The sequence below is a fragment of the Dendrobates tinctorius genome, unplaced genomic scaffold (genome assembly GCF_039654945.1).
Source record: "Dendrobates tinctorius isolate UK_male_01 unplaced genomic scaffold, ASM3965494v1 ptg000008l, whole genome shotgun sequence".
NCBI lineage: Eukaryota > Metazoa > Chordata > Amphibia > Anura > Dendrobatidae > Dendrobates > Dendrobates tinctorius.
In genome coordinates this window covers 6,609,289-6,618,560 of record NW_027361676.1, presented here as the reverse complement: position 1 = coordinate 6,618,560, position 9,272 = coordinate 6,609,289, and positions in this window count along the sequence as shown.

The following is a 9,272-nucleotide window of genomic DNA, read 5'->3' as shown; positions in this document are numbered from 1 at the left end:
ATGGACTATCAGACTGGTTCACTGTCTCTCCTGCTGTAAATGGATTATCATAAACAAGAGTAACCAGACCAGAAAGTAATGACAACTATAGGTAGATAGTTTTATTGGCTATCTTTAAGATCGGAATTTTTCTAATTATCTGGTGTGAAGATCTGAGGTTGTGGGTTGTAATAATCACCTAGGCAGGTTCACAATGCAATTATTTTTATTCCATAAATCCATGGTTGTACAACAAATCCATGTAGATGGACAACATACAATATCCTCAGTCCACAAGTTCTCAGTCTGAGATCTGAGGTCTCTAAAACTCCATAGTCCATCCATCCATCCCAGCTCGGATCTTCTCACATTGAAATCACTCCAACCACTGCCTGATACAACCCCTTGTATCAATTTTTCCCTCCCCCTTAAACATTATTCTTTAGCTCACAGAGCAAAGCATATTCCATAACCTCAGGCTAATGTGAGACCCCATGTGGTGACGGCTTCTATGGGTCTATTACACTGCACCACAAATTTCAGGGAAGTTCTTGTCCTCTGAGAAAATTTTATTGTATCTTATGGATTTTGATATACTGAGCACGAATATGTGCTCTAAAAGTCTGTATCACGTATATGTTTGTTTACCCCCTCATGACCGGAGCTTTTTTTCGATTCTTCGTTCTTGTTTTTCGCTCCCCTTCTTTCCAGAGCCATAACCTTTTTATTTTTCCATCAATATGGCCGTGTGAGGGCTTATTTTTTGCAGGACGAATTGTACTTTTGAACGACATCATTGGTTTTACCATGTCATGTACTCGAAAATGGGAAACAAAATTCCAAGTGCGGTGAAATTGCAAAAAAATGCAATCCCACACTTGTTTTTTGTTTGGCTTTTTTTTTGCTAGGTTCAGTAAATGCTAAAACTGACCTGCCATTATGATTCTCCAGGTCATTATGAGCTCATAGACACCAAACATGTCTAGGTTCTCTTTTATCTAAGTTGAAAAAAAATTCCAAAGTTTGTTTGAAAAAAAAAAAAACGCAATTTTCCGAGCGCCATAACGTCTCCATTTTTAGTGTTCTCGGGTTGGGTGCAGGCTTATTTTTTGCGTGCCAAGCTGATGTTTTTAATGATACCACTTTTGTGCAGATACATTCTTTTGATTGCCCGTTATTGCATTTTAATGCAATGTCGCGGCGACCAAAAAACGCAATTCTGGCGTTTTAATTTTTTTATTGCTACGCCATTTAGCGATAAGGTTAATTTTTTTTATTGATTGATCAGGCGATTCTCAAAGTGGCGATACCAAATATGTGTAGGTTTGATTTTTTTTATTGTTTTATTTTGATTGGGACGAAAGGGGGGTGATTTGAACTTTGTTTTTTTTAATTTTATTTAAACACTTTTTTTACTTTTGGCATGCTTCAATTGCCTCCATAGGAGGCTAGAAGCTGCCATAGCGCGATCGCCTCTGCTATTTAGAGGTGATGCTCAAGATCACCTCTCTGTAGCAGAATAACAGGCTTGCTATGAGCGCCGTCCACAGGGTGGCGCTCATAGCAGTCTGCCATCAACAACCATAGAGGTCTCGAGGAGACCTCTGGTTGTGATGCAACGCAGCGATGATCCCCGATCACTATTCTGCTCGCACCTATTGCGGGCACTTGTCAGCTGTTAAAAACAGCTGACATGTTGCGGCTTTGAGGTGGGCTCACCGCCGGAGTCCACCTCAAAGTGGGGGATACTGCCAGCTGATGTACTATTCCATCAGCTGGCAGGAAGGGGTTAAGAAACAACAGTTTATAGTCTACATTATGACATCTGAGACACTACATACATGTGCATCAACATCAGTAGCAAAAACAATTGTTCAAAAGTGTTTTGCAGACGACTTTCATTTATAATCCATGTCAGATGCTTCTCGAATAAGATTCCAGCAATAGTCAGCCAGAATTGACGTATTCCACTTTTCCTGATACCTTTTCTCCATCAGCGCAATGTCTTCGTGAACTCTTTCACCATGTTCATCGCTAATGGCACCAAGATTGACTGGAAAAAAGTCCAAGTGAGAATGTAGAAAATGCATTTTTAGTGACATATTGCATTTCAACAAATGATATGCTGTGAGCATGTGGTCCACGAGTTAGAATCATAGAATCGTAGAGTTGGAAGGGACCTCCTGGGCCATCTGGTCCAACCCCCTGCTCAAAGCAGGATTCGCTAAATCATCCCAGTCAGATGTCTGTCCAGCCTCTGTTTGAAGACTTCCATTGAAGGAGAACTCACCACTTCTCGTGGCAGCCTGTTCCACTCATTGATCACTCTAACTGTCAAAAAGTTTTTTCTAATATCTAATCTGTGTCTCCTCCCATTCAGTTTCATCCCATTGCTTCTAGTCTTTCCTTGTGCAAATGAGAATAAAGTTGATCCTTCTACAATGTGACAGCCCTTTAGATATTTGTAGACAGCTATTAAGTCTCCTCTCAGTCTTCTCTTTTGCAAACTAAACATTCCCAAATCCTGCAACTTTTCCTCATAAGACAGGGTTTGCAGACCGGTCACCATTCTGGTCGCTCTTTCCTGAACTTGCTCCAGTTTGTTGATGTCTTTTTTAAAATGTGGTGCCCAAAACTGGACACAATATTCCAGATGAGGTCTGACCAAAGAGGAGTAGAGGGAAATAATTACTTCACGTGATCTAGACTGTATGCTTCTGTTAATACATCCTAGAATTGCATTTGCCTTTTTTGCTGCTGCATCACACTGTTGACTCATATTCAGTCTGTGATCTATTAGTATACCCAAGTCTTTTTCACATGTACTGTCACTTAGCCCTATTCCTCCCATTCTATATATGTTTTTTCCATTTTTATTGCCCAGATGTAGTACTTTGCATTTCTCCCTGTTAAAAACCATTCTGTTAGTTGCTGCCCACTTCTCCAGTTTATTTAAATCTTTTTGAATCCTCTCTCTCTCTTCTCTAGTATTAGCTATCCCTCCTAGCTTTGTGTCATCAGCAAATTTAATCAGTTTACCCTCAATTCCTTCATCTAAATCGTTGATAAAGATGTTGAACAATACAGGGCCCAGGACAGAGCCCTGTGGTACCCCACTTGAGACATTCTTCCAACTGGATGTGCAGCCATTTACGACCACTCTTTGGGTCCGATCACTAAGCCAGTTATGAATCCACCTAACAGTTGCCTTGTCCATTCCATACTTAATCATTTTTTCAATAAGGATTGTATGAGAGACTTTGTCAAATGCTTTGCTGAAGTCAAGATATACTATATCTACAGCATTTCCTTGATCCACCCAATCAGTGATACCGTCATAGAAGGAAATTAAGTTAGTCTGACATGACTTATTAGTTACAAACCCATGCTGACTCTGTTTAATCACTTCATTCTTATCCAGGTATTGACATACATGTTGTTTAATAATTTGTTCAAAGATCTTTCCTGGTATAGAAGTCAGACTCACCGGACTATAGTTACCTGGGTCCACCTTCTTCCCCTTTTTGAAGATAGGAACAACATTTGCTCTTCTCCAGTCTTCTGGCACTTCTCCTGTTCTCCAAGAATTTTCAAAGATTATAGAGAGGGGTTCAAAAATTTCTTCTGCTATCTCCTTCAGTACTCTGGGGTGTAATTCATCTGGACCTGGAGACTTGAATTCATTTAGGCTAGCTAAGTGTTTCCTCACTATCTTTCTGTTTATAGATATCCTGGATTCTTCTATTCCCTTAATAGGACAGTGAATAACAGTTGAGGTTACATTTCCTTTCTGAGAGAAAACAGATGCAAAATAGGAATTTAAAAGTTCAGCCTTCTCAACATCCTGTCTTACCATTTCATCATTTTCATCCTGTAAAAATCCTATAGCATCTTTGACTTTTCTTTTACTTTTGACATATCCCCAAAATCCTTTATTATTGCTTTTGACATCTCTTGCAAGCCTCAATTCATTTTCAGCTTTAGATAATCTGATTTGTGCCCTGCAGGTTCTGCAGACAGCATTATATTCTTCTTTAGATATGCCTCCCTCTTTCCATTTTATAAACATTTTTTTCTTCCTTTTTAGTATGTGCTTAAGTTCTGTGTTCATCCATCCTGGTTTCCTTAACTGCTTCCTATTCTTCCCTCTTTTCGGAATTGTTAACAACTGTGCTTTGAGAATTTCATTTTTCAAGATTTCCCATCCTTCCTGGACATTTTTGTCTTTAAGGATATCCAGCCATTGGATCCCTCCAATTCTCTTTCTGAATCCCTTAAAATCTGCCTTTCTGAAATCTAACCTTGATGTCTGAGTCTTCACAGGTCTTCCGCCTCTAGTTATCCAAAATTCTAAAATAGCATGGTCGCTACCTCCTAGGGTCCCAGCCACTTTTACCTCCTCAACCATTTCCTCCCTGTTTATAAGGATTAGATCCAAGGTAGCAGTTCCCCTTGTTTTCTCCCTTACCTTTTGGAAGATAAAGTTGTCAGCAAGAGAGGATAAGAATTTCCTTGACCTGTTAGTTTTGCCTGAGAGAGATTCCCAACAAATGTCTGGATAGTTGAAATCTCCCATGACAACTATGTCATATTTTTTGGAGAACTTGGCCATTTGATGCATAAAGAGTTCATCCATAGCTTCAGCTTGCACAGGCGGCCTGTAGTAAATGCCTACAATGGTGTCCTTTCCATTGTTCTGTCCTTGTATTCTTACCCAAACAGTTTCCACAGAACTCCCAGTCTCTGAAGCTTCAATCTCTGTGCAGATATACGCGTTTCTAACATACAATGCGACACCCCCTCCTCGTTTATCAAGTCTGTTTCTTGCAAATAAGTTGTATCCTTCTAGTCTTGTATTCCAATCATGTGTATTGTCCCACCAAGTTTCAGTGATTCCAATGACATCATATTTCTTTTCCTGTGTTAGTAGTTCCAATTCTCCTTGTTTGTTGCCCATGCTTTGTGCATTAGTATAGAAACATTTTAGTTTGTGATTGGTTTCTCTTTCTCCAATATTTTTATTAATTAGATTCTTTCGTCTTTGTTCTTCCTTTCCACTTCTAATAGCAGAGTTCTCAATAGCAGTTGTCAGGTGTATGGCTTTTTCTGGTCTTTTGCTTCCCTTCCCATGTTGTTCTAGTTTAAAGCTCTCCTTACAAGTGTAGCAAGGCGACTTCCAAATACATGTTTTCCAGTCTTCGTAAGGTGCACCCCATCTCTAGCAAGTAGTCCATCGTATAAGTAGTTCACTCCGTGATCCAGAAATCCAAATCGTTGCTGACGGCACCATCGACGTAGCCAGTTATTCACCTGCAGAATCTTATTCCACCTCCTTGTTCCATGGCCATCCACTGGGAGGATGGAAGAGAAGACCACCTGCGCTCCCAGTTCTTTCACTTTCTTGCCTAAGTCTTCAAAGTCTCTGCAGATGGTTTCCAGGTCGTTTCTTGCAGTGTCATTTGTCCCCACATGTAGTAGCAGGAATGGGTAGTCATCTGTAGGTCTGAAGAGTCCTGATATCCTGTCAGACACATCTTTAATTTTTGCACCTGGAAGACAACACATTTCTCTTGAAGTTATATCCGGTCTGCAGATAGCGGCCTCAGTTCCTCTCAACAGGGAATCCCCCATGACCACCACTCTCCGTTTCTTCTTCACAACATTTTTCTTTCTCCATCCAGGAGGACTCTGAAGGCGTACAAGGTTGCTGCTTGTTGGCAAAGTCTTATCCTGATGTATTTCTTCATTGTTTTCCTGCGTGAGAGCCTGGTACTGGTTTCTGAGCAGTATGGGTGCTGACTGCCTCCTGATCCTCCTGCTTCTCTGGGTCACATGTCTCCATTCCTCTGTTTCTTCAGGTGCACTTCGAATTTCTTCTCTTTCTGTAACATGAAGAGATAATTCTGCTCTGTCCAAGAACTCTTCACCTTCCTTAATGATCTTCAACGTAGCTAACCTCTCTTCGAGATTTTCCAACTTTTCCTCCAACAGGGACACAAGCTTGCATTTGTGGCATGTGAAGTTTGGCTTTTCCACTGGTAAGTCTGTGAACATGTAGCAAGAAATGCAGCTCACCAAATGGCTCCTGGCCTCTTCCATCTTGAGATTTCTTAAAAACGATGAAAGATGAGCCCAAATTCGCGTGCCTATCGGCGCGCGGTTTTTCCGATTTCCTCTTTTCAGCTGCAACGGCCAAAACCCAGTGATCGTTGAGCTCGCGGAGACTCTTCACTTATCCCAGAAGGCACTGGGAATATGCAAATGATCTCATCAAGACTCTTCCCCTGGTTTTGTTGTTCAAAGTTCGGTGCCCTGCTGTTGCCAAGGAAGTTGAAGGTCACATCTTTAAAGGCTCTCCATGCCACTTGTTCAGCACCTTGCTAAAGACCATCAAAGCTAGTCATTCATTATATCTCTGACCTGTGGGCCAATAAAAATACCTTCTTTAATGTTTGCATCACTTATTTTTGGAAATTTCTGTCCCAAGTAAGAAAAGGCTTCCAATTCTTTGTTCATTGCTTTGAAAAAATTCTTTATAAGCCCAAGTTTATTATGCAAAGGAGGGAGAAATATCTTTGCTGGATCAATGAGAGGATTATGTTTAACATTCATCTGTCCAGCAACCAGGTTTTCATGGAGTGGCCAGTCCTTTCTGAAATAGTGTATTTCTCGTGCACGACTGTCCCACTCACAAATAAAACAACAATACTTGGTATATCCAAGCTACAGTCCAAGAAGAATTGCAACAACTTTTAGATCACCACATATGTTCAAGTTATAATTTCTATAATTAATGTGGGTGAATAGTAACTCCATATTCACATATGTTTCTTTCATGTGTACGGCAGCATGTTCAATAGGTATAGAAGGATAGATATTTCCATTGTGTAGTAAAACAGCCATCAGACTTAAAACTGACAAGTCAAGGAACAGTCGCCATGTTCGCATCCAAGAGCACCAAACATCCCCAAGACATCGTTGCAAAAGGTGAAACTGTCGACATGGTTGAAAAATTCATTAAGGTCTTCTTGACGACTGCGAAAAACCAAAACTCTTGTCCTGGTAATAAGAGATTCCGTTCTTGTAGCCTTGATCTCAATAATTCTAACTGCCTCTTTGACAATTTCAAATCTCTGACCAAGTCACTCAGATCACCTTGACTGAACAGATGTGGATTAGATGTAGAAGGCTCAAAGTCTGGGTCTGTAGCATTTTGATTTTCCACTGACATTGTCAGTTCATCTAAGTCGTCCTCTATTGTCCATACTTTGGGCGGCTGTGGAATATGAAGACTTTCATCAAGTGGCACTGGTTTTAAGGCTGAAGGAAGACGAGGATATTGATTTATTGTTCTTTGCTGAATATCCTGTTACATTTGTAAGCCAGAATTAGCAATCTGTTACATGATCTCTCTACTTTCTCCACATCATTGGGAAGCGAACGGCATTGAAGGTCGTGATCCATTCAGCTATGCTCTAAGTATGTCAGTATTGACTTTTGATTCCTCCCCTGCCCTGGGCCTAGGAGTGGGAGTACAATGATGTGAAACCTTGAGATACAGAGTGGATTGATAGAATGACTTCTTTACATTTACCTTAAGAAGTCTATTGTCTGGCCTTAGCTATACAAAAGATCTAGCCTGCTCTTCTTCCTCTGCTTACTGTCATTGAAAGGAATATTGATTCCTGAGGATGAACTGACAAACAAGTAAATCACTAATAAAACACAGCAAGAAAATAAATATCTAATAAAACACAACAATATTGGTGCTCCCTGCTGGAAAAAGTCTCTAGAGCTGTGGACTTGGCTCTACGTCTATTTGTCCTAGTCTTTAGTAAGCGGCCATATCCTCACATTCCTCCCCCACTTTTTTCAGCACGGACATGAATAAACTCCGCAGTCCCCATTCCACCCTGTTGTACATTGGCATAGTAGACATCCCCAGCTTGTCTCATACGATCTTTCAGATCCTGCCAACTCCCCGATGGGGGAAGCCCTGAGATGAGGACTCTGTATTTAGCTAGCTGGGACAGGTGTCTGTTTCTCCAACCTTCCCCTGATCCATACCCTCCCCCAGATCCACTGTTGGACCTGGGAGACTCCACATATACCCAATGAGAACCAAACCTGTATCTATTGCATCCAACGCCAGAGTGCTGACCCCCAGCTGAGGGGATGGTCATTTGGCAGCCTGGTAAATAATGATCTGGGGGACAGTATTTGGGCTGACCAGGGTGATGGTAGACCAAGTGTCCTGAAGTCCATGGGCCCCCTCCCTGATGTCATTTACCTCCCCCAGGTCACATTCCTTCAAGGTAACAGTCATTACATTTTGTGCATATTTCACCACTGGCAGGGAGTAGTCGGCATGTTGAGATTGCTCTGTTCCCTCTTGGCTGATGCAGTGTGAACCGCTCCTTGGCTTTTGGCTACGACGTTGGCCCAGTGCCACACCAACCCTGCTCCTAGGTTGTGTCCCAGTAACATCACTGGTAGGGGCCGCACTAATCCTACATCCACGATTCCATGACTGTGACCCCAGTCTAAATGTAGTCGGGCCTTCTGAATGCTCAGAGATTCTCCTCCTGCTAACATCTGGCTGTTGGGAACAATACACTGGTCCAGTACTAGATGTTCTTTGATCAATGTAACAGAGGCTCCGAAGTCATGGAGCTCCGCATCATTCACGCCTTCTATCCAGACCAGCTGCAGAGGCTGGTTCATGGTCGCTGAGGTGTCCCATCTAGTCCGGGACACTTGTCCTTGTGCCACATATGCCTCTTCCTCTTCCAGTCGGGGTAGTGAGATCCTCTCTCCTTCAGCATTCTGGCCCCATTGTAGCACAGTGTACACCAGTTGGGGACGTGGATGTTGTGGGCTATAAAGTTCCTGAAATTCCTTGACAAAGTGTCCCATGGGTCCACAGATATTGCAGCTTATCCCTCCTTGCTCTGATGTGGCTGCACTGTGGGGCTTGAGAAACTTCCCCCTCTTTGTACAGTCCAAAATCCCCTCCATTCCTCCTCTTGCCAGTCCATGGGTCTCACTGGCCTCCATGTAAGCTCCAGTTCGTGACTCCCTGGCGCTGTACTCATCAGCCAGTGTTGCAGCCTCATCCAGGCTGAGTGGTTTACTATCCGCCACCCATTCTTTTAAGCCACATGGGAGCTTGGACAAAAATTGTTCCAGCATGAATATACCCAAGACATGATCTGCTTCCCGAGCCCCCAGTCCTTCTATCCACCGTGTGCATGCCATATGTAGTGAGTAAGCAAACTCCTGATGAGTTTGTG